Source organism: Grammomys surdaster, unplaced genomic scaffold, assembly GCF_004785775.1.
Source record: "Grammomys surdaster isolate TR1022 unplaced genomic scaffold, NIH_TR_1.0 174, whole genome shotgun sequence".
NCBI lineage: Eukaryota > Metazoa > Chordata > Mammalia > Rodentia > Muridae > Grammomys > Grammomys surdaster.
In genome coordinates this window covers 21457302-21484740 of record NW_021604622.1, presented here as the reverse complement: position 1 = coordinate 21484740, position 27439 = coordinate 21457302, and positions in this window count along the sequence as shown.

The window sequence follows — 27439 nt, the reverse complement described above, 5'->3', positions numbered from 1 at the left end:
CCTTCTTGGTTTTGTACTGATTTCATGCAGTCAGTGAGAAGAGAAAGTGGCCAGAGAAGGGTGAACCCTATTAACCAGTTTAGGGGGACTAACTGTGATTGATCCCAAGTCAGTTCTCATCATGCTATTTGCCAGCCACCGGTTCAGTCTCTCTAATGAGACATGAAGGGCACATACTGGGAACATCTAGGGAAATTTCTCTAACACCAAGAGCACCTCCCAATGGAGCTAAACACCATCCCTACTGGTTTCGAAGCCTCCCATTACCTGCTGAACAGCACGCAGATTCTTTACAGGTATCTGAATAAGATTCCTAGTTATCTTAATTGTCTTCTTCAGTCTGGTAGTGAGGGAGGAGATTCTTGCTCGAGAGCCATGTGACTGAATGCTCAGGCCTGACTCTAAATGGATGAGATTGAACACTCGTTAGGCACATCCTCACATTCTCAGGAAAAAGAACACCATAGGCCAAGGAAGGGGTATAAGAGCTCTGATCTGGAACAGTGAAGGAGAGGCTGTGCATGGCAGCTTTGTAGCACCAAGAAGGTGGGGTGCCCCAGTGCCCAGAGGAGAATGGAGTTCTCTTCTTTGCATAATTCTGTGGTCTGACAAGGAACTGGACGCTCCTTTACCATCAGGAGACACTTGAATGTGGTTGATTTCTAAAAGGCTGTGGTAAAAAGAAACTTCATTGTTAGTGGCTGTAATTGTCCTTCTACAGCTAGAAGAAAGAATTTGCCTCACAATTTTGTATCTGTGGTTATGTTAGTGAGACCATCAGGACCATCAGGAGCAGTCCCCACCCCATAATGCAGGATGCTCGGCTGGAAATGCCTATACGTGAGACAGATCAAGCAGGAGCACTTCCTCTCTCTATTTTAGATGTCAAGGCAGCAGACAACATTGGACCTTAATTTTGTTTATTCCACCATGAAGATGGGCATTCTTAGAGAGCTCAGACTCACTCTGAAAGGACCAAGCCCAACACCAACTGTCATTTCATTTCTGCTTCAGAATCCCACAGTCCTCCCTTTCCACCCTCCGAGCCTGCATTCGAAACCCCTTCTAGCGACTCAAGAGAGGAGCAGCGGTAAGAACTTGAGAAGCTCCATCTTCCAGGTGGATGACTCTGGCTTCAACCTGTGTGCATCCCAGCAGATCCAGGCAGGTATAGCTTTTGGCATCCACAGGAACAGCCTCAATGACACCTCTACCTTGGCTTTTTCTTGTTTACTATCTCATGCCCTCTAGTCACTCGCTTCTGATTCAGGATTAGCTCTCAAATAAATCATATGAGGCCTTGATTTTATGGAACACAAAAGAAAGCGAAGTTTTTGTATGGAGTCACAATCCTATGAGGACATGACATCTTTCTTGTGAGTTTGAGAGAACAAAAGCTAAGCATCAAAACAGATGTTCTGAGATGGTGGCGTCAGAGCATGAGAATATTTGGGTCCCTGGTAAAAACTCTGGAGGGTTCCCTTCATACATGATGGGCCTCCATGCTATTTTTTAGAAGACTTTTTTTTCGCTCTTCTTAAGTTATCTTCATAGTGGTCCAGGACGCCCACATTCATTATAGAAAAGAGTCTTAAATAAAAGCAGGAGGTATCAGTAGGTGAGTTCATTTTACTGCATTGGAATCTTGCAGAGGGACACTATAGAAGTTTTACTGGCACCTCACCTATGACAGCCACCCTGGAGTCACACCATGTGACGAGCGTAATCATTCCTCTCATCTTTGGCCATTCTTAGCCCATCTTCTTGTCTCCAGCTGTCACCTGAATCTCACTAACATAACCACAGATACAAAATTGTGAGGCAAATTCTTTCTTCTAGCTGTAGAAGGACAATTACAGCCACTAACAATGAAGTTTCTTTTTACCACAGCCTTTTAGAAATCAACCACATTCAAGTGTCTCCGTGGTGTGTCAGCTACTGCCATGCGATTGTCATGACAGATTTTAAATAAAATATGTAAAGTGAGGAATAAGAGATAGAGACTGAAAATGGCTCCCAGTTCCTCTCGGAGCTCAGACAAAGGGAGAAAAGGAGAGATTATAGACTTATCTTTTTTTACTGATTGGACAGTACTAACAGCTTTTTAAGGAGAAATCTTCACAAATACATTTAGAGACTTGCTGTAACTAGTACCTAATAAGATGCAAGGTTTGAAGGTTAAGGAAAGTCTGCACTCTATCACAAAAGGAGACATGGCAGCTGAGACTTCTCTCCCTTCACACTTTGGTGAAATAAGAATTAGAGAGCAGACAGGAAAGAGGGCTGAGATGTGAAATCCCAAGACGTGTTCCACTGACCCACTTCCTCCACAGAGGCTGTGCCTCCTGAAGGTTCCACAACATCAGCACTAAACTGGGAATCAAGTATTCATGAGCCTATTGGGAATGTTCACATTCAAACCACAAGAGTTAGACAGCTCGTGTTACCCTCCCAGACGGTAACATTTGTACCGTAAGGACACTGGAGAGGGCAAGCTAACATCTGGCGGTGCTCAGTTAGTGCTAGTCAATCACTACAATATGGGGTAGACTCTCATTCTGCCTCTTCCACCAGGTCTTGTGGGTCTTGTTCTTTGTACCCTAGTGACCAAAATGCATACATACACCAGGCTCCTAGTCCTGCTGGCTTCACAGACCAAGAAGAGCCTGCCCAACAGCAACCAGACACTTCCCTCGCACTGTCCAGTACAGCCAACACAAAGGAATGAGGTGACAGACCCACACCTAGTTGATCTATATCTTCTGTACACTACTTTCCCATCCATTGCCTTTATTTTTAAAATAAAATATAATTCATTCATACTTTGAAAATTTTACCTATGCATACAATGTATTTTTCAGCATATCCACTTCCTTCACTCTCAAGCTTCTCCAAGACATTTCTCCTGATTTTATAACTTCTTTTTTTTTTCTTTATGACCCACTAGGTACAATAGCAGCTGTCCACTTGCACTTGGGTATAGAGCCATCCATCGGAACAAAGGCAATCTAAAAAAGGCCGTATCCCTGCAGAAAACCGACTCCCTCTCCCAACTCCAGCCGTCAGTTGACAACAGCTTTCATCTAGAAATGGGTTTCAAGAGCCCTTCTCTTATTGTATTAGTTTCCCATTGCTGCTATCACAGCTTTGTGCCATTTAGTTGTTTTAAATAAGACAAATACGTTATTGTGCCGTTCATGGCATCACAATCTGAAATCAGATTCACTGGAATGTAATCAAGTCTGCCGCAGATCTGAAGTCTTTCTGGAGGATCCAAACAAGAATTTGTTTCCCATTTTATTTTATTTTATTTTATTTTATTTTATTTTATTTTATTTTATTATTTTATTTTAGAGGCTACTTGCATCGCTTTCCCGGTGGCCCTTTTCTCTATCGTCAGAGCACATTTTCCCATTACGGTATCCATCATTACAGGCTTCTCTCCCTTCCACTGACTCCTCGTATATTCTTTTCCTTACAAGAGCTCTATAGGCTGGACAGTGGAGGCACAGAACTTTAATACCAGCATTCAGGGAGCAGAAGGATGTGAATTTCTACAATGGAGGCCAGCCTGACCTACAGAGTTCCAGGGTAGCCAGAACTACACAGAGAAACCCTGTCTCAAAAAAAAAAAAAAAAAAAAAGCAAACAAGCAATAAAGAGTCCAAAATTATACCAACACAAGATGCTTTAAGAAGTATTAAATAAAAAAATATTATCTTTATTTAATTTCTCTGTGTGTACATGTCCATGCAGATATATGTGTAGGCACACATGCCACGGTACACATGTGGAAGTCAGAGGAAAATATACAGGAGTCAGTTTTCTTCTACCGTGCGGGTCCTAAGGACAAACTCAGTTCATTGGTCTTCAAATAGGTTCATTTACCCTTTAAGCCCTTTGGCCAGCCTCCTTTTTTAAGATTCCTAATCAGGACAGCAAAACCTTTCAGCCAAAAAGACTGGCCACGTGTTCCAGGGACTTTATACTTCCATGTACCTCTTGCTAGGAGAAAGCTAGTCAGCCTAGAACACCCTAGTTTGCATTCAAAATGATCACAATCTGACTGAGTTATGAAGAGCCAGGGAATGATACAAAATACTCCCAGCTGTTAGTAACAGGCTATGTAAAAGAATCACATGTAAGTGAACAAAATTCCCTCTTTCTCTCGAACCAGGTGGCCTCAGCGGTGAGCAACGCAGCAACCGCCAAGATTAAGGCTCAGGACCTGAACAGCAAGAAGAAGGAAGCTGTTGAAACAACTGGACTATCTGAAGGTGGAACTGTCCCAGCTTCGTGCCTCCAAAGTGACATGAGGCACCGCATCCAACCATTCCAAAATACGAGTTGTACCCAAATCCATCACCTGTGTCCTCACTGTCATTAACTAGACTCAAAAAGAAAACCTCAGGAAATTCTACAAGGGCAAGAAGTACAAGTCTCTGGACCTGTGACCCAAGAAGACTAGAGCCATGCGCCACCGGCTCACCAAGCATGAAGAGAAGCTGAAGACCAAGAAGCAGCAGCGGAAGGAACAACTGTACCCATTGCACAAATAAGCAGTCAAGGCCTGAGACGACAACGACAATAAAGTGCAAGAGTGACTGGGAAAACAAAAAACAAAAAACAAAAGAGGACTAAACTCCAAGCTGTAGAGTGAGTGGTGTGGGTTCATCATGAAACTAAGAGGAGGTACATGGAGACCTGGACGCCCAGACAAGTGATAACCTTAGCATCTCCTCTCAAGCATGCTCTAAAGAGTGCTGAATCAAGTATGACAAATAATTGTTTTAGTCACAGCCAAGTGTTTAAGAAGTAATGGAAAACTCCAAGCATAAAAAATAAAGTCAGAACTTACAAATCAAAGAGTTCAACATGAGCTGATCTGGGCCACGCCCTGTGGGAATGGGAGAGGAAGCAAGACGTGGGGAAAACAAGAATTTGCTTTAGTGTCTACATGTGAAGAAGACAGGAAGACTTGAGTTTGTCCCAGATGGAGAATTTTACACGTCTCTGAAATAGTCTAGAAAAAAAAATGGAGCCATTGTCTCAGCAAAATGGTAAAGAAACGCATTGCATAGTTTGGACTTATGGAAGAATAGTAAGAGTTTTTAAAATGAATTTTAATTGTGCTTGTCCTCCCTGTGACTTAAGGTCTAAATTTTGCATGATTTTTTATGACCCCCGTAACTTAAAGCAAAAAAAAAAAAGCAATTAATATAAGAAGTGAAACACGGCTTCTCCAAAGGTACTCTTCTTGGACCGCTATACTCTCTACCCAGATCAAGATTATTTTTCTACAAAAGGTAACAATAGAAATAGCATAAAATAATAAAATTATCATCTTATTTATATGCATATTTATATATTTATAGATATTTAAATAAATATACATACATAATTTAAAATTTAAAAATATATGTTACTTACACAAACATCTCATAACATAGCAGACATAATTGACTGAATTCAACACTTGCACTTGCAGAGAACCAAGTATCGTATAGAACAATTTATTTTGACTTCCAAAGAACTTTTCATAGAAGCATAATGTTTACAGGTATCTGTTACAGAACTGAGGAAAGGGATTAAATATCTTACTGTGTTGGGAGAAAAGCGATTGGACAGAAGATAAAAGAGAAAGGGAAATATAATTAGAGCCCCCAGGGAGAATTAAGATCTTATGAGAAGAGTCAAGAGATGACAGACAAAGCAGGGCTCCCCATCCCCCACCCCCACTCCACCCCCTAGCCCTCCACTCCCAACAGAACTGAAGGAGTTTGCGGTAAGAATTTATGACTCTTAAGTATTCTGATATATCACGCTTTGAATGACATACAGAGGAACAGTTTAGATTTGAGGTTTAATAAAGATATGCGAAACGTAAATCACTAATTAGCACCCCCTTTGATAAACTCCATGTTAATCTCTGGGAGTGATTATCCAACATGCACAGTGTCCTGGATCCACTCTTCAGCCGTGGACAGGGCTTGGGGCTCAATCTCCACTTCAGACCATACACAAAAGTTAACATATACAAATTTACATCTCTAAGACAAAAATATGAAACTTAACATTGTTAAGAAAGTGGATAAAAAAGATAAAAAATAAAAAATAAATTAAAAAAGATAAAAAAGAAAGTGGATAACATCTTTGTGATTTTAGTTCAGGTATAGGATTCTTGGCCAAATCCAGATAGTATTAACCATAAAAGAAAAAGAAATAGTGGGGACTGGAGAGATGGCAGATCCTTCAGATCAAAGCACTGACTGCTCTTGCAGAAGACCTGACTTTCGTTCCCAGAACTTACACCATGTAGCTCACAGCCACATGTAACTCCAGGTCCAGGAATTCCAACACCATCTTCTGAAATTCTGTGGGAACCGGTACTCACATTTGCACACAAAAAGACAGATACACACACAAATACATATATTAAGATAAAAGCAAACAAGAAAGAAAAGATAAGCCAGATTTTGTGAGAATCTAAATTAGCTAACCTTCAGAAACTATTATTACAAATAGGAAAGTCCAAGCCAGAAGTAAAAAATACAATACATATACCTGACAATTATTATATTGGAAAAAAGTAATAAATCTTACAACTGAAGAAATATTTGAGCAAACAAACCACTGAAGAATATATAAAAATATCCGAGTGTGGGAAAGCTTTCTTACTATCATTAGTCAGCCGGGTAATAACATTTATTTCTATAGTGAAGTGCTCAGGAGCGGGGCTAAAGTGTAGAAAGACTGATAATATGAAGTGATGGAAACGACGTGGTGCAAACAGAACTCTCACATATTGCTGGTAGAAGAATAAAGTGACACAATCGCTTTTGAAACAATGTCTTCTGAACTTAAGAATGTACTTAATCACGTGACCCAGTGACCACAGGTGGTTGTGCATTCTGCCTCACCAGGCAGAGGAGAAGCTAGACCCCATTTACCACTGTCAGCTGTCAGGTGATGGGCTCGAGGGAAGTGCCAATGCACTGCTCTAGGAATTGGCAATGAAGTGGACCCACTAGCCTGTGGAGAGCTGGGGGCTGGGGAGTCCCAAACTCCTGGACATCCAGACACCGCTGGGTCATGGGGAGATGAGAATGGAGTTTGGTTCGCAGGCTGAGGAGCCCACTGCCTGGAGAGTAGGGAACTCCAGCTTGCTCAGTGGTAAGCTCAGTGGCAAGTCTGGGAGCGTGGAGGGGCCTTCTGTGGAAGACTTAGACAGCTCAGCTCTGTAGACGAAGGCTTTCTCCATGCTCCCCCAGGGCAGTTCTTGATGAAAGAGACAGTCCATGTTTATCCATACTGTTTATTGACTGTTCATTGTAAAAACTGGATGGATAAAACCTCCTCACGGTGGATCAGAGATTAAATACCTTTTGCAGTAAGGAATGTCCAGAAAGAGAAGCTGATTGGCTAAACCCTCGGGGCCTCTAGATACCTCATTAGCATGGAGAACTCTGTTCTGATCTTCATGACCATAGGTCATGTTCCTATGTAGGAAATGGTCACATGACAGGGGCCTGGTCAGAAGCAGGTAAAGCTCCTAGCATCCTCTCTGGGTTTCGGGGCTTCTAACCCATTCGGCTTTACCAAGTTTCCCAGCACAGTCCACTGCACCACAACTACAGTCTTGTATATTTCCTTGAGGTAAAGAAAAGAATAATGGGGCCTGGAAAGATGACTCAACAGTTAAGAGAACTGGCTGCTCTTCCAGAAGACCTGGATTCAATTCCAACCATCCATATGGTGGCTCACAACTAACCCACAATCCCAGGGAGACCAATGCTTTCTTCTGGCCTCAAGTCACTGCATGCATGTGGTTCACAGACATACATATAGACAAAACACCCACACATGTATAAGTAAGTACTTTTTTATATAAAAAGGCATATCCATAAAGTACCTTTGCTTGAATTTTAGCAATTTATTCCGAATAGCCAAAACCGGAAAACATGTATCTCTCAAGAGATGAATAAATAAACAGATAACGGTATAGTCTTCAAACAGAGTATACTAAAAAGGCTAAGAATTTCTAATATACTCAGCCACATGGATGAATCTCAAAAACGTTCTACTCCGTAATCTACGTTCATGAGAGTATACGCCGTATAGTTTTATGTATTGATTTTGACATGGGAAAAACTAATATAGAATGGTAGAAATAAGATGAAAGACTGACTTCCCAGAGATGATTAACTATATAGAGCATGAAAGGAAGTTATAGGTGATGATATTGATCACTTGTAGAAGCTGATACAATTCACCGAGTAAGCATTCCTTGTACATTTTATTTTGTGTAAACGGTTCCTTGAAAAATATGATCCCACTTTTTAAAAAGAAAAGGTAGAAAAGCCAGCCAGCCATGGTGGTTCACGCCTGTAGTCCCAGAAATGTGTGCTACTGGATTAGACGCAGAATAGAGAAGAAAATGGAAGTTCAGCTCTGACTCTCAAATTTCTGTCTGCTTTGCGTTGCTTGGGTTTTTAAGACAAGTTCTCTCTACGCAACCCTGGCGGATGGAGTAGGTGCTTGCTGCGTAGTTTAGTGTCCATGGTGTAGCTCAAGCTGACTTTAACCTTGCAGCAACTAGCCTGCCTCTGGAAGAGTTTGTTTTTATCTCAACTATTTGAAAGGCAAAGTTGCAGCTCATAAGATGGGAAAGGCCGTAGGAGACCCAGTTAAATTTTGATCTTTAATTTTGAACAGGTTAGAGCTACGATGAATCTCTGGCATCCAAACAGAGCCACTGACTAAGCTGACTAAGCAGAATGTCGTATGTCGAGAGTACAGAGAAGACAACAATGTCAAGGTTGATGTAGAAATCGGAACATGAATGGTATTTATACCAGGGAACTGAGATCACAGATGGGGGAGGCGTTTTAGGAACGCACTCACAGAGTAAGTAGTTATAGAAGAAGAAACAGAAAAGGAACCGGAAAAGAGAAAGAAACCCTAGGAAGTGTGAGGGTCTGAGCCACATGAAGTCCTTCCAGGAGAGGGTGTGACTGGAAGTGGGTGGGTGGACCTGAGCCATGTGAAATCCTCCCAGGGGAGGGTGTGACCAGGTAGGACAAGAGTGGTAACTTGAGTCTGAGAGGGAGTGAGACTTAACCATAAGGCTGAGTGATGCAGAAATCACGGGCTACCCTAACAATTAGGGCTTCGATGGAGTGACAGAAGTGGAAGTCTGTCTAAAGGAGCTTAAAGAGAAAGAGCAGAAACAAACCCAAACGTCCATCAAAAGATGACTGAACAACAAAATGTAAGTACACCCACACGGTGGAATATTGTTCAGCCATAAAAGGAAAAGATATATCATACTCGGGGTTTTCGTAACAAACATAATTGATAGAAAGAACGTATATGGATATGTTTGTGAAAAGGGGATTTATTAGATAGATCAGCTTACAGGATATGGTCCAACTAGTCCAGCAGTGGCTGGATGATAGCAGAAAATCAGAGACTACAGTAGTCGCTCAGTCCTTGAGACCAGAGGGCAGCCATTTCACCATAATGCTGGAGTCCTAGAAGGATCCCTGGAGAGCTGCTGGTCTTCAGCCTACATTGGATCCCTGAAGAAGTTGAATGTAATACCAGCCACAGCAACAGGATAGGTGAACTTGCCAATAAATGTGACTACAAGCAGACAAAAAGCAAGGTTTCTTTCTTTCATGTTTTTAACCCACTGTGGGCTGCTACCAGAAGGTATTGCTGGATTTAGGGTGGGTTTTCCAGGGTGACTGGGAGGAAGGGTAGTGAGTGGGATGCAAAGTGAATAAAAAATAAATAAATAAATAAATAAATAAATAAATAAATAACTAAGAAAATACCCCATCCACAAGCCCAACAGCTTGTGTTCTAGTTGATTCCAGCTACAGCCAAGTTGACAATTGAGATTAACCAGCACAAGTATCAAGGCATTGGAAGCCCAGGCACAAAGAATCAGAGAGTAAGTGGTTCTACTCTAGGAAATATTCAATTCAGATAAAGCCATAGAGACAGAGAGGGGGATTCCTGTTGACCACAGACTGTGAGGCTCTTAGCAGCAGGAGAATCTGAAGTGGTTACTCAGTGGGCATGGGGTTTCCACCTGGAGTGATGAGATTTCTGTAACTGGATAAAGCTGAGGTGACAAATGTACTTGAAGTTCCTGTGCTAAGGCACTTCCACACACTTACATCTACCAGTATCATGTTGTGAATATTTTACCACAATTCTCTTAGTTACTGTCCTGTTGCTGTGAAGACACAACACGACCAAGGCAACTCATCGGAAGCGTTCACTGGACACTTGCTTATAGCGTTAAAATGTTAGTCTGTAATTATGCCAGGAAGCAGACAGTCATGGGGCTGGAGCAACAGCTGAGAGCTTGACACCCTGATTCACAGGCAGCAGGTAGAGAGCTTTCTGAAACTTCAAAGCCCACTCCCAGTGACACACCTCCTCCAACAAGGCTACACTTCCTGATCCTTCTCAAACAGTTCTACTCTTTGGTGACTAAGCATTCAAAGACATGCAAATATGGGGTCCATTCTCATTCAAACCACCACAATGAAAGAAGTTTCTAGCATGTGTGTATGTGTCTTTAGTATGTCTTTGTTCACATGTGTGTTGGGGTATAGGGGTCAACACTGGATAGCTTCCTCAATCCCTCTTCACCTTATTTGCTGAGAAAGAATCTATTGCTGGACTTGTAGCTCATGCGATTTTTTTCTAGGCTGGTTGGCTAATGAGCACCAGGGATCCATCTGTCTATGCCTCCCTGATACAAGAATTACAGACAAGCGATGCTGTGACTGACATTTAGGTGGGTGCTGGGGATCAAAGCTCAGGTCTTCATGCTTGCATGACAAGCATGTCATGGACTAAGCTATCTCCTTAGCCCTAAAAGATTCTTAATAAACTAAGGAGAAAGAGATTGAAGACAGCAAAAGGAGACATCATTCTATAAGAATGAAAGTCGGGATTCTTGCTGAGGTCAAGGAAATTATGAAAAACGAACAAGTATATTAAAAAGTAGTTCTGAAGACAGAGGGAGGGATTGCTGGAGAATAAGGGAATGTTGGTGAACAAAGTTGACTCCACTGTGGAAGTCAAGGCTTGGGGCTACTTCAAGAGCCCAAGTACTTAACCCATGGTAAGACTATATAGGAGAGTACATGAGCTTCTAGGTGATAAATGTGGGGTGAATACCTGCCAGTCTCCTCTCAGGAAGGGGAAGGTTGGTGCCCACACTCTCGGTACTTACATCTATGTGGGCCTCTCTGGGAAAAGAAAGAAAGATTTCTCAAATACTACCTAGGAAGTAAAAAAAACCACAAAGGTGTGTGTGTGTGTGTGTGTGTGTGTGAGAGAGAGAGAGGGAGAGAGAGAGGGGGGGGGAGAGAGAGGGAGAGAGAGAGGGAGAGAGAGAGAGAGAGAGAGAGAGAGAGAGAGAGAGAGAGAGAGAGAGAGAGAAGTGCAGGTGGCAGAGAAATAACTGAAAAGAGGCTTCTGTCATCACCGGAAAACACAGCATCACCTTGAGGACTGAGATTGCTTTTCTGAGTGTAAATGGACCATGATGGTCTCCGAGATTGTTTCCAATAAGGAAAGACGCCTGTGACAAATTGCAGAAGTCAGGTTGTCCTTCTGCACATCTGAGTAATGAGTCTAAAAATCTCACTCCTCCAGCGAGTGAGGGGGAGATTTGATCACAGTGTACTATGTAATCAGCTGTGAAATTCTCAAACAGTGAATTTTGGAATACATTCTAGATCCCTGACCCGAAGATGAAGCAATGTTGCATGAAGCTGGCAATCTCGACTGGATATGATAGTCACAGAACAATGTCCAATCTACTGTTTCCCCACCAGCGTGATTTTGCCTCCAAGGACACATGTGGCTACATCAGGCAACTGTTTTAGTTCTTACAACTGGTCAGATGCTACGGGCTCTAGTGGGAAGAAGCCAGGCATGCCAGCTACACATGTTACAGTGCACAGGGCAAACCGTCTGTAATAAAAAAAATGATGTGGTCTCTGGTATGTTGAAAGCTATGGTTGAGAGATCACAGCCACATCCAAAGTCCTTTCTAGCCATTCGTTTTCTCAGAGAAATAACTTCCTCTTAGCTCTCCCTGCCTCGGATTTAAGTTTCCAAGGTAATCGGCCAGAGACAGCCTGACCCCAGAATCTGTGCTTCTTAACTAGGTTGTCCTGTGCCACATGGTCAGTTAAAGACTTTGTACATTGGTTCTATGAACCTCACATGAGGGGCTCTGAGGAGTTCTCATAGGAGCTTCCCTCCCGCAAACTATTCCACTAACCTACCTCAGAACACAGGACTCTATATCCATTCCTCTGAATGAAGATTTCCTTCCCCTGGGGAGCAACCTTTGGAAAAACAGGAGATATGCTGTTCTGTTTTTAGAAGATGACTCTACATCATCGTCTACCATGATAGTATTGTTCAACATGACACCCTCTTGAACTTGGACGAGGAATTCGACCTCCATAGTTCTCACTAGGCTCATCCATAAGATTCATTGTTCACTCTGCGTGTGTTCCAGGTCATCATCAAGATCACATGAATGTATGCCAAGCGCTTAGGATGTTTGTCACGTAGTAGGTACAGCATGTAGTTGCCAACTGTGTTTTCAAACATTCATGGGAAAATCTGAATGGACCCTTTAAACAAGCATGGCAGAAACCCAGCTTCAGAGAAATCAGCACCAGGAAAAGTGCAGCTTCTGCAGATTCTTTTCAAGTGAGACAAACCATTTGAAACCGAGCATTAATAAGAAGCATTAATGAGAATTTGAGTTGAAAGTGTGAGTGATGATTAACTTGGTTGCCAAGGAAACAAATTCAGGTTGGAAAAAAAAACCATATTGTTATGGAGGTCAACACAGAGTCAGGAAGCAGCCCATCGGACTCTGTCCTTTTTCCTGGTCCCAAGAAAACAGGAAGAAAATAGCCCTTCATGGTGTTCAAAGCCCAAGCCTTGTAGTTTAAAGAGAAAGTCTCACATATTATAAAACACCCTGCCTCATACAACTTAGGATGTCCCCTTGGCCCCATAAGTTAGACACCTTTCACATGTCTATGATGGAAAGTCTGACCAAAGGCGCTGAAGAAAGGAGGGTCACTTTTCAGCCCACATTTTGAGAAGGGATGATGTCATCATGTTAGGAAGACATGGCAAGGGAAGCCTGCGGCCACTGGACATACTGAATCTACAGCCAGCAAGGTCAGACAGGTGACTGATAGTGCCTAGCTCCCTCTCTTTTTCCATTTTTCATTCAATCTAGCACCCCAACCCCTGGAGTGGTGCTGTCCATGTGCAAGCCAGGTCTCCTTTCTCATTTGAACCTTCCGGGAAAACGTTCCCCAAGCATGTTCAGGTGTGTTTCTTAGGTGAATATAAATGCAGTCAAATTGACAACAGCAAAGATTAACAGACATAGCCAGGAAGAGTGAGGTTGTGTCCTGCTAAGCAGTGAGAGAGGCTAGGGCCCACGGAGACTGCAAGTAACACAGACAGCTGTGGTCTCTAGGCCACTTAGACCCCTCCACACACCACTGTTAAGTCAAAGGAAGATACTGTGGGAAATGGTTTCCTTCTTGCTGCACAAAAGCATCTGATAGAAGCAATCTAAAGAGGGAAGGATTTATTTAGGCCTTATTTAGGTCTTTATTTAGTCTTAGTCCATAACTGTGGGGAAGACATGGCAGAGTCCGTAGTGATGAAAGCGTGTAACCATGTGACCTCTTGTCACAGCCATAGACAAGAAGAAAAAAACATAGATCACAGTCTGACACTGTGTAACCTTCCAAGCCCCATCCTAAGGGGCTGAAGTCTATCCATTGGGACCCATCCTAGAGGTTTCACAATCTCCCACACTGAGTAGCTAGTCAAGAACCAGGTGTTCAGATACATAAGCCTGTGTTGATATCTCATATTCAGACAATAGCAGCTGAATGCTTCTCTTGAAAGCGTTTTGTTTGGTTGAAGAAAAGAAAGAACACAGGATGAGCCATGATAAGAAAGGGTTATGGAATGTCTTGGTGGGAATATTTCTGAAAAATGATTTCCTTATCACATTCTTGATCAGTAGTGGAGTTCTCTATTATGACATATATCATAATATATATCTGTACATATATACACATATATATATTACATACTCTCTCTATATAAATTATATATATGAATTACATACCATATATACATATCACATATATAAATGACATACCATATATATATATATACCATATATATACATACCATATATATATATACCATATATATACCATATATACATGTATATACAAATCAGATACTTACATTATGATTCATAACAATAGCAAAATTACAGTTATGAAGTAGCACCAGAAATAACATTGTGGTTGAGGGTCACCACAGCATGAGGAACTGTATTAAAGGGTCACAGCATTAGGAGGGTTGAGGACTACTTCATTGGAAGCTACTGCCAAACTCAAAATGAGAGACCATGGTGCTTGGCCTGGGCAGGAGAGTGGGGAGGAACACAGCAGACAGAATTAGAAGTCAGACTAGGTAAGTGGTTGGTGGTGAGAGAGAAAGGTATCAGGCCAGTACCAAGGTTGACTCTAGGGCTTTGCTGTGGGTTTTGAACTAGAACAACAGAATCTGCAATAGCTACTTGGTAAGAAGAGAAGTTTGTATCCCCATCATAAAAGTAAGTTTACAATGGGGGGTGAGGCATATTGGGTTCCAGGCTTAAGAAGAATTCCCTGGAGGAAGTGACAAGGAGGCTTCCCGTGTACTGCTGGCTTGTCATGCCTGTCCTGAAGAACATAGAAGTGACTCCGTGCCATTCTTTGCCTCCTTTTACTTAAAGTTTCATGTAGGTACATCTGATTTGCAAGCTGTCACGTGTCTGAGTCATGGTATTCATGGTAGGAATTGAGGACTAGGGACTATGATTGGTTTTGTTCTGTGCTTTGGCCTATATACTAGCAGGGGACACAGTTTTAGAGATAGTATCCCAGAAATTTTGGCCTGTTTTAAAAGGTACAGATCTGTTACAAAGGGCTTACAAGTCAGCCAAAATAAATGTGAAAAAGAAAGAACACAGTTGAAGGATTTGTATGACCTGGATCTCAACACTCACTAGAAAGCCACAGTCGCCGAGAGAACAGAAGTGACAGAAAGCAATCAAGGAGAATGGAAGAGAAGAATTCCAGCGGTAGAGCCACAGACAGGATTAATTAATGCTCCAGAAAAATAGCAAAGAATCCAGCAGAAAGAAGCTAGGCCCTTTGGCAGAGGCTGCTGGACCAACCCAGCTTCATGAAGAAAAGAGATCTGTACTCTTACGTCACATTCACACCACACAAAAACCAAGCCCAAGTGTGTCATAAGCTTGTAAGAGTTAAGCCTGTAAGAGAGAGAGAGAGAGAGAGAGAGAGAGAGAGAGAGAGAGAGAGAGATCATTGTGAGCTTGCAGTAAACAAAAGCTCTTAGGATACACACACAAACAGAACCACTAACCGTCAAAGACATTTTCGAAAAAAAATCAACTCACCGACGCTGAAGACTCCTCCTTTATAACAAACACTATCGAGACCATGAAAAAGCAAGCCACCCAAGAATAGAAATTTACATACATACGTTCCACTCCGTGGGCTTGTATTAAGAACATATAAAATGTTTATAGCTCAATTATAAGAAGACAAACCACTCAGATTTTAAATGGGCACAAGATTTCCACAAACTTTACTAAAAAGGATATGCAAATGGACAACGGGCACATGAAAAGATTCGAAACATCATTAGTCATCAGGAAGATGCAAATGAGAAAGGCTCAGCGAGCTAGCAGTGTACACCCACTAGAGTCTAAAATTAAAGAGGCTGGCACTGCAGGGCTGGCGAGGAAGTAGAGCGACTGGGGGTGGGAATTTGCTTTGGAAAACAGTTTGGCAGGTTCTTAAAAAGTTAAACATCCACTTAGCATATGACCCAGGAATTCTGCTGCTACATATCTACTCAAGAAAAGTGAACGCATGTTTATTCAAAAGATCTGAATACGAATGCTTTCAGTAGCTTTCTTTAATGAAGTTGTGTTCATCTCTACACTAAAATACTTCTTGGAGATATATATATATATATATATATATATATATCTCAGGAACTCTTGCATAGTGACCCTAAGGCAAACGTTATACCCTACAGTTTTTCTTAATGAATCAGTAAGATGTAAGAAATGTTGTCATAGTAACTCCTATGATGACTGCAGATGCCTCAGTGTTTCCCTCCATCTCTTAAAGCATCCAGCTGGACATGGTGACACATCCCTGAAATCTTAATACTAGCAGAAGGACCCTGAGGACAGTTGAGTTCAAGGACAGCCCAAGGACCCTCTCTTTATATCTTATCTTGTGGATACACACAGATACATACAACATATAGAGGGCAACAGACTTATAGACAGACAGACAGATAGACAGACACAGCTCACTAAATAAATGAAAGAAAATATCCACGGTACACCGAGTCTTTCTGGAGTGTGCCAGAAGGCCATGGCAAAATTTGAATACCATGAGGCTAAAAATTAACTTCCAGTGATTGAAAGAATAGTGACCACCTTCAGCCATCAAGGAGTTTTCTAGATGACAGAATTCAAATTTTCGACTGTGGTGCTAGTTACACATGTATTTAAATTTATCAAAACTCATCACATGGTAGTCCCTAAATAGATACATTTTGTTGTATGTAAACCCTACCTTTACAAGGCTGACTTCAAATTAAAATTCAAAGGCATCCATCTTGAGTATTGAAAACATATCTGTGGATACACACTGAAGGGCACACTCACACTCTACTTGAGAGTTCCTAACTCACAGATGCTGTTTTATCATTTGTGATTGGCCCCATGAACTGAGAACTGACTTCAAAGCACTCTTTGCCTCCTTCCTTACCCTTAATACTCCACTAACATAAAAAAAAACAAAAATAGGGAAATTTAAGACAAGCAGGAAATAAATGGCTGTCCTAATATGCGGTGCAGACGCTTTGCAGTAGTGTTCTCCTACAACATAAAGCCCAGCTGAAGACATTTGATTTAACATAATAGATGAAATAGTAGCATCTTAAGATGTATCCTCAAGAAAAACTAGTCACTTTCAAGTAAGAAGCATAAGGGAGAACTTGTAAGAAAGATTTCTTTCCCCACAATTTGTCTTAAGTTCCAAGTAAATCAGACGTGAGTTCATTTCTTTGATGTTACAATCACTAAGTGTTTGGGTCTGCAGTATTCCCCATTAAGGTTTGTGACCCAGAGATCTGCAACAATATTTTTAGCTAAATGATTTTGTCATCTTTGGAATATTTTACAACCAACAGTTTTTTATCTTTTATTGGGTCCTGGAACTAATGGGGCTTAGACGGCTGCTAATTCATTGTACTCTTTCACCAGGAAGTTCTCTAGGATGGCATAAATCCATGCTGCTTTTAATGTCCCCAAAGCAGTCACACACACATCTGTGGGATGTGTTTCCCGTGCCAGGGAACTCTTTCCAGGTTTCACATAAGATTGAATTCTGCAGTTTAAGCTAATTGTCTCTTTTCTTACTCGCACAGTTAACAAGAATCTTCTTTCATCCTGCATCAAACTCCAGGTCCTCCACAACAGCACCTGTGGATACGTCTCTAATTTTTTCTCAAGTCTCTTGCAAGTTTCTCCATACCCACTGGACACCACGGGGCACTCAGTGACTCCTACCATTACCATGACTTCAGGACCATGTTCCAAACCTCTTCTGATGGAAATCTATAACTAAAGTGACCTCTTGTCTCTGTCTGCCAGTCAAGGGCTGGTGAATGCCTGTTCCTTCACTGTTATTCAGGACATCCTCTTTCTGTCACACTGGTAGTATTTGGTATGTCTAATAAATTAATGAATTATATTTAGGTAATGAAGAATGAGGATTTTTATGAATGTTCCAATACAGGAATCCATCACAGGAATACAGAGGCCAGATAATAGACATGACAACTCAGGACTGACAATTTAGAACTATACAGCTGGGAGCCAACATGCACAGGGCTAAGGGTCCCCTCCAAGTTGAGAGAGGTTGAAAGTTTAAAATATCTTCCAGATTATGAAATTCTAACTTCAACATAAAATGTAAAATAGATCATCAATAACTTTTATATTGAAGCTAAGTATAGTTTAGAAGTAAAATACCTCTTTTGGCTGTGCAAAACTGTGAGTTTAATACCTTCCATTAAAATAATAACCAGTACATTAAAATTACTCTTATTAAATAATTCATATGTGGGCTTGCAAAATGATGGCTCAGCAAGTATATGCCCTTGCTGCCTAGCCTGATGACCTGAGTTTGATTCCCAAGTCCCACATGGTAGAAAAGAGAGCTGACTTCCACAAATTGTCCTCTTATCTCCATTGATGTGTGTGTGTGTGTGTGTGTGTGTGTGTGTGTGTATATGTGTGTGTGTGTGTCTGTGTGTGTATGAAAAATAAAATATAATAAAATAGTTAAATGATTAATACACTATTAATATACTATCAAAAGCATGTATTCTAGCCAGTCAGTGGTGGCGCACGCCTTTAATCCCAGCACTTGGTAGGCAGAGACAGGGGAATTTCTGAGTTTGAGGCTTGCCTGGTCTACAGAGTGCGTTCCAGGACAGCCAAGGCTACACAGAGAAACCCTGTTTCAAACAAAACAAAAACAAACAAACAGAAAAGGCATGTATTCTTTTACAATAGCTACTTGCTCTGCTTTGAAATGGTTTAGTAATGTGAGTATGGTGTTTAGACGTAGGGTATTTGGAAAGTGATTAGGATTGAATAAGGCCATCGTGGGAGAGCCCTCATGATTTATTGCTAGAATCTGTATTAGAAGGCAGAGAGCCCAGGACACACTCACAGTCCTTTTCTCCTGTTACATGATACTCAGCAACACCTGGACCTCTGACATCAACAAGTCCAACAGCTGGTCACCTTAGACTTCCAGAACCAAGAGTCTTAGGTATGCTATTACAGTAGCAAATACTGACTAATACATTTGTGGTTTAAATAATAATGACCCACCCCCCAAACTTATGTATTTGAATATTTGATTCCCTAGTTGTTAGAACTGTTTGGGAAGGATTAGGAGGTGTGGCCTTGTTAGAGAAAGTAGCTTCAAGGTTTTAAAAGTTCATGCTTATTCTCACTTAGCTCATTCTCTCTCTCTCTCTCTCTCTCTATCTCTATCTCTATCTCTATCTCTATCTCTATCTCTATATCTCTATCTCTGTTATGATTGTGTTTCAAGATGTACGCTCTCAGCTGCTGCTCCAGCACCATGCCTGTCTGCCTGCTGCCATGCTCATTACCATGATGGTCATGAACACTAACCTTCTGGAACTATGTGAGCCCCAATAAACTCTTTCTCCTATAAGTTTCCTTGGTTGTGTTGTCTTCTCATGGTCATAGTAAAGTAACTAAGACAACACTGCTAGGAAATTAAAATACACATGAGGAATTTTTTCCCGGATGAAGCTGCCCTAGATCAAGCAAATCCCTCTCGGAAGTGGTGCTAATTTCCTTCTCCTACAACACACTAACCTCAGGAGTGGATGGTCAAGTTTATATATTGATATGTTTATAAAAAGATAAAAAGATATAGAATATGTTCTATGGGGGTGTGGTAAAGTACAAGGGAAGGAGATGTCTCAGCAGGCTCATGCCGAGGCATCCCTTTCCCCTGAGGGACCAGCTGCACGAAGGTAGAGTATAAGATACTATAATTTATTCAGGCATGGGGAAGAGAGTTAAGAGTGTAGTAGAAGGCAAAGAGAGTCAGAGAGAGAGAGAGAGAGAGAGAGAGAGAGAGAGAGAGAGAGAGAGAGAGAGAGAGAGAGAGAGAAAGAGAAGAAGAGGGGAGGGGAGGGGAAAGGAGAGGAGAGGAGAGGAGAAGAGAGGAAGGGGCTAGCATCCCCTTTTATAGTGGGTCAGGCCTATCTGGATGTTGCCAGGTAACTGTAGGGGTGGAGTTTAGACTGAATGCTAACAGATATTACTCCTCCCAGATCATATTTGCCTAGTGACCTGCCATTTTGTATACACCAAGGAAGCCCGGGATAGACAAAGGACTGCTCTCCAGCTGAAAGACCAGGGTCTGTTCTCAGCACTGCTGCTGTGTAGGCTTAGGTAAAACACTAACCTCAGGGGACTTCAGATCTCTCCATCCATTAAATTAAGCAGAGGATGTAGCCCTGACTATTGAGGCCCCCTTTTATGTTCTTTCTAAGAGGTGTGTGTCAGCTAATTAAAGCTGTGGCTAATGTGTGGGTGCTTGCAATCTCTTGCTTGGGTAAGGATTCTCTGTTGCCTTTAAATCACACTCTGGATGCCCAGCCCCCACTGACATTGTCCATAGACCCAGAGCTCCACTAGCTCATCTCTCTTCCCACAGCAGCCAACTCAGAAGCCGTTGAATTAGAACGATTTCTACAGGTGACAGCGCAGGCAGCACCAACTACGTAAGATTAAGAACTTTGAAACCAAGCGGTAACGGACCCATTGCGAGTCATTAAGCAAAGTAAGAATTATCTCGAACCAGTAATTATCTTCTCTTTCTCACTCATGTTTTCTTGGAAGCCGTGCAAACGTTTTCCATACTGGCTATACTGTGGTTAGGGAGATAGACTTCTGAACAATGAACTCCCTCCATAATAATCACAGATGCTAAGGGAGTGCTAGTGTATGTAGGGTCCACACATTTTGCAGCTGTTTCATTTTTTTTTCAAAGAATAACTGTAATGGATTACCTAAGGGGAACCATGATAACCAGGTGAGCTGGAGCAGACCCTGTGACTCCTCATGCCTCCAGGGTTTACCACAGATCAACCACTTGACCAATTCCTGAGCTTAACAGCATGGAAAACCTGAGGTAGGAAGATGGATGCACAATAACCTTCCAGACTCTCAGTCATGAGCAGAGACTGCAGAAGAACCAGGTGGCCCCAGAGGATGTAGGAAATGACATCAGGAAGTGGGACTCCCGGACTCCAGGGGACAGAGGGAACTCAGATAAGCGTTGGAGCTGACCCAGGGTAGGCAGAAGCCTCCCTGGAAGGTCACCGAGAGACAAGCACAGACTCACTTCCTCTCCTTCCTGGGGCTGTCCCTGAAGCTTCCTGCCAGGGCCCATTTCCTCTCATCAGAGCTAGTAAGTAAAGGCCAGAAGCAATCTAAAAAAATATGTATGTTTAGAGTGAATTGTTTCCCCCTATATCTCATGGAAAGGGTAAGGGTTCCTTTAGTGGGAATCGTGGGCCACTGGATCCTCAGTCTTGCTACCTTTTGGATTTTCCTGATCAATGGTGAGGATGAAGGAAAGATGGTATGATGGAGTTGGACAGGGAAACTCTGTGAATCAGAAAACAGATATGGAAGTAAACACCATAGAAGGGGAAACAGAAAAGAAAAGAGAAAGAGAAGCCAGAGGGATTGAGGCCCGCCAGGTCTTGATAAAGTAAATAGTTTGGATCATACCTTGTAACTGTAATGAGAGCTCCAGGCGTTTGTGCCCTGTTCCCTCGTCCTGGAATAAAGTCCCCTGGGAAGGGAGAAGCTATAGCAGGTGTCTTGGCAACACTGGGTACCACTGATCAAAGGCTATGAGCTCAGCAACCCAAGAACTGGGGGTCCTGTCCAGTCACCTTTTGACACAAGCTAGAGTCATCTGAGAGGGGGGAATCTCAATTGAGAAAATGCTTCTGTGAGACTGGCTGTAGGCGAGCCTGTAAGGCATTTTCTTAAGCAGGGATCAACGCAGAAGGGCTCGTCGATTGTGGTGGTACCATCCCTGGGTTGACGATAGACCTGGATTCTATAAGGAAGCAAATTGAGCGAGCCATGAGGAGCAAGCCAGTAAGCAGCACCCCTCCATGGCCTCAGCATCAGCTCCTGCCTCCGGGTCCCTGCCCTGCTCAAATTCTTGTCCTGACTTCCTTCAATGATGGACTATGATGTTGAAGTGTAAACTGAATAAACCATTTCCTTCCCATACACACGCACACAGACACACACTCACTTAATCAATCAATCAAGTAATTAATTAAGTAAGTAAGTAAGTTGTAGAGTTGTTTTTATTTTAAAAGAACATTCTCAACAAAAACAATAACACACACTAAATTCCAAACTCACCAAGTACGTTACTAGGAAATAATGCAGCACGGAAAGGTTCCAGAGAATGCCCAAGTGAACCTGATTCTTCTGGATAGACTAGGCTTGCTTCAGTAACAACTACATCCTTAAACCCCCATGATTTAATTACCCACAGCAAAGCTTTGCTTCCCACCCACAAACCATCCACAGCGGCAGCGTCTTATTACCCCTGTGGCATCTGGAAAATGACCTTTCCTAAGGTCTTCCAGTGTCTGGTGGTCCAGCTCTTCCCTGGGCTGAGGCAGCATGCCTCCCATCTGTGCTATATCTGCCTTCTTCTCTCTGTCTGCCTATGTCTTAATTTCTCTAAGTTTACAAAGTTATCGGTCTTTTAGGCCTGTCTGTGAGCTCTTATCGGACTGTATTACATCATTGATACTGCTTCCAATCAAGCTCACGTTCACAGATAGAAAGGTTCAGAATTTCAACACAGCTTTTGTCAGGTCAGAGTCCAGTGTGTAACTCACACAAGGCTGGCGAGGCCACCAAGGTAGGACAGAGAGAGTTGAAGTCTACCATGGCATGTAAGCTTGAAGGTCTGTCCCAGAAGTGAATTCAGTGACTCTTGCCATTGGCCAAACTTGGCGTCTAGCTGTGGCCTCACTGTAAGAGAATGATGGGAGTGTCAGGCCCACATGGACATGTACTCATGTCATAACAGAGTTGTCATCACAGAGTGCTCTGTGATCAGCCACTTATTCTCCAGGCCACAGAAAGCTTCTAAACGGAGAAGTGAGGGCACCAAAGGATGGAAAGCAAGGGTTTGAACTGGAGAATATCATTAGGGAGAAACGAGTCAGGGTACCCATTGAAGATGCCATAGAAATCCTAATGGTGTGGGTGATCAGGCTCTACAGCAGAGCTGTTCTGCTGAGAAGGGAGAGGAAACTGGCTGTGAGGGCGACTGGGGAGGTGAGGAAGGAGGAGTATATTTCTTCTGGCCTCCCTCCCATCCCGTTAGGGTTTGAGCCTAACGAATGCATTCTGCCTTAGAGACACACTCTTCTAAACAGTTTGCAAAGTGCCATGAAGCTCTCCGTCCTGTAGCTCTCACCAAAGCCAAGGCAGACTTCTGTATTCAGAACCCAGGACAGGAGACAAAGGAGTCGTTTCAAACCAGAACCATCTCTTGAGGACTTTGTCCCCTTTACAAGGGAGTTACAGGAAGAAAAGGAAATTGGAAGAGTACAGCAAAGACTGCTTGTTCTCTGATGTCAGTCCTACAAGACAGGGCCACTCATGAATGAGAGAAAAGGCCTCTGAGGCTAGCCAAGGCTACTCCAGATCCTTGCTGGAGACAGTGACTTCCCATTGATTCATAATGGAATTTTGTCCTTGCTGGGAAAAAAATACCCTCAAAAAACTTCCTGTAGGATACTGTCCTCTGCAAGATACACAGTTTTCCAGGGCAGAGGTATCTCTTCCTTCCCTCCATGTTTCCATGTTCATTTCTGAGGAAGATGTACTCAAGTTTCCTTCTCATTCCACTATGGTCATTCTAAACCATTAGCCTATCACTCAATGCTGAGAGGATTTTTGAAACACAATGCCCAGTAGAATTTATTCTTCAAGAGAAGCTATATCCCCTGAAGGAAGACAAGTTGAGGGTCCCCCCCCCCTCAAGTGGTGCAAGTTGTGCAAAGGACTGGGAGTTGTATACAAAAGCCTCTGTGTGTATGGTTAAGGGTTAACCTCCCAGATGGGATGATTCCATGCTGGTGTATGTATTCCTTATTTTTACATTCTTTAATTTATTTTTTGAGATTATAATATAATTACACAATTTCTCCCTTTCCTTTTCCTCCCTCCACACTTTTCCATGTTCCCTTCCTTGTTCTCAAATTCACAGCTTCTTTTTTTCCTTAATTGTTGTTACATACACATACATATATGTGGCACGCATATACTTTGTCCCTCCATCTTGCTGTAATCCAGAAAGTTATCTTTCTTTTTTGTTTTCTTTTTTTCTTTATTGGATATTTTATTTATTTACATTTCAGATGTCGTACCCTTTCCCCATCCCACCCCCCCAAACTCTCTCCTCCTTTTTGCTTTTATACCACTTTAATTACATGCAAGTATTAAGGTCAGTTCTAGGCTGTGGAGCTAGCAATACAATAGGTGCAAATAGTCAAGGAACAAGCAGGACAATTAACCCAGATAGTCAAAGAACAAGCAAGCCAATAAACAAAATTCCATGAACACTGTTTCTAAGGGCTTATCAGGATGACCAAAATATCTGAGCCTACTTCCCTGTCCTAGCAAAAGTTATCTTTCAGTACAGTGTGACATTGCCCAGACTACAGCAATCCTGTTCCCCTACCTCCTGCATGGAGGAACTGCATCCAGCTGTCCTCTGCTTACAAGTGACAAGTGATTCTGTCCCAAGCTCAACCCAGTAAGCAGTTTTTTTTTTTTAAACTCACCAGAAATCCCCAGAGTCAGAGCTCAAGAAATCCCTTGGAGTTTTGGAATTTGAAAAATACCCAGCACTTTAAAAATGTCTCTGCTAGGATTCTGTCATTCCTCATCTCCCTCCCAAACCACTCGACTTCCCCGTTCAAAAATTGTTTCTGCTAAACCTCACCACGCCGAGCAAAATCACGTCAGGAGAGTCACTGTGGAGCGCAGCCTCACAGTGTAAGGTCAAAGGCAAATCAGATGGAAGACAAGATGGCCTTCACTCACCTGCAGCAAGCAGGGCTGTCTCCTCTCCTCCGCTCTCAAGGGTAAAGACTTTCATCTTTCTCAGGTACCCTCCATCAGCTCAGACACAGAAGCCCACCTTGTGGGTATTTGTTAAGTGGGTCGTGACTAACTTAACACTCTTGTTATGCCTCAGCTGACTTGAGAACGGCTAATTAAAGAGCAAGAATGACCTCACTTATCATGGAGCGTGACCCCTGTGTGCACCCACTGGAAAGAAGAGTTAGGTAGATGTTTCTCTCCAGCAGAGACAGTTGGAACAGATTGGAAATGCCCCATTAGGGTCCATTCGCCTTTCACAGCTGCAGAAGTTTCTAATATTTTAATCACACATACAAACACACATTTGAGGTTAATGATTTTTTTTCCAGACCCACCTCAACTTGGAAATTGCACATGTAAAGCTCTTCAGAGGATACCTAAGGCCTGCAGAGCTTCAAGGTTTCTTACATCAGCAGTTTGCAGAAATTTTAATCTCAGAATTTGTTGATATAAATCTGCGGCGTGATTCAGTAGCTCTGCATGTGCTTACAATGTATGATGCCTCCCGTCTCCGGAGGGCTGGAGGGAGGGAAGGACAAAGAAAGGAACGGGAGGAGTCACTGACACCCATGCAAAATTAAGTTTTTGTGTAAGTGTGCTGTGTCTCAATATTTACCATATTAAAATTTTAAACTGAAAATACCTTGGTTTTAATTATGTTTTCTTTCCAAAGTAACAATAATAAGGCGAATTTAAAATTGTTTAAACAATAAAGTGTTTTATATTAACATGACTGAAACAACATATTGCTAATACATGAAATTTATGAAACCTATTGTTTAAAACCAGAGACCTGGGATGGGGGAGGTCCCAGGGAGTCTACGAGGGTGACTCTAGCTGAGACTCCTAGCAGTGCGGGTGGGATATGGATCCTGAAGTGGCCTCCTCCTGTAGCCAGGCAGGACTCCCAGTGGAGGGATAAGATGCTAACCCACCCACAAAACTTTCAGTGCAAAATCTGTCCTGCCTACAAGAAGTGCAGGAACAAAGATGGAGCAGAGACTGAGGGAATGGTTGACCAATGAGTGCCCCAACTTGAGACCCATCCCATGGGCAAGAACCAATCCCCGACACTATTAATGATACTCTGTTATGCTTGCAGACAGGAGTCTAGCATAACTGTCCTGAGAGAGGCTACACACAGCAGCTGACCAAAAATAGATGCAGAGACTCACAGCCAAACATCAGACAGAACTTGGAGAGTTTTGTGGAAGAGTTGAGGGAAGGATTGAAGAACATGGTGGGGATAGGGACTCCACAAGAAGACCAACAGAATCAACTCACCCTTGGGGGTTCTTAGAAACTTAAAACAACCAACCAAAGAGCATACAAGGGTTAGACTTAGTCCTCTGCACATATGTAGCAGAAGGGCAGCTTGGTCTTCATATGGGTCCCCCAACAACTAGAGCTAGGTGGCTTACTCTGACTCTGGTGCCTACCTGTGGATTTTGTTCCCCTAACTGGGCTGCCTTGTCTGGCCTCAGTGGGAAGGGATGTACCTAGTCATGTGGTAACTTGAGATGCAAGAATGGGTTGGTACCTAGGGTGGGGGGAGACTTCTCCCTTCTCTGAGGTAGAGGGGAAGAAAGATGGGGGGGGCAGTGAGCGGGGAGCTTTGATCGGGATGTAAAGTAAATACATACATACATACTTACAATTTTTAGTGAAAAGGTAGCATTATTTTACAATTTTTGCAAATCTCTAGTGTCAGACATAACAGAAGACAACTGAATCCTAATGCATTTGTTCTGCTGTATGTATTGTCAGTAAATCTAAAGGTAGGAAATTGTTATATTCACTTAGGGTACTATACCAGATCTCAGCATACATGTGTGTGTGTGTGTGAGTGTGCAAGGTGTGTCTTGTGTGTGCAGTGTGTGTATTGTATGTGTATGTATACACTGTGTGTGTGCAGTATATGTGAATGTGCAGTGTGTGTGTGTTGCAGTGTGTGTGTATGCCCACAAGTGTATGTGCGTGTGCATGTGCAGTGTATATGTGTGTGTGCAGTATATGCATGTGTATGCGTGCAAGCATGTGTCGCATATGTATATATCTGTGTATGGAAGCCAGACAGGACACCAGGTATTCTGCTCTATTGCTCCCCACTTTGTCCCTTTGAGAGTCTCCCACTGGACTGTGACAGCAAGCCCCAGTGATTTCCCAGCCTCCACTCACCTCAGCGCTAGGACTACTAAGATACTGGGAATTCAGTCTCCTGTCTCTGTGGTTATACTGCCATTGTATTTACTCACTGAGCGATCTATCTGCCCAATCCAGAACTTCTGGTCACTTCTGAAAGGTTAATTACAATATGGAATGTAATATCCTATCCGTTACCTTTTCAGTGAATGTCTTAATTAGGTTTCTATTTTCATAAAAAGAAGAAGAAGGAGGAGGAGGAGGAAGAGGAGCAGGAGGAGGAGGAGGAGGAGGAGGAGGAGGAGGAGGAGGAGGAGAAAAGGAGAAGGAGAA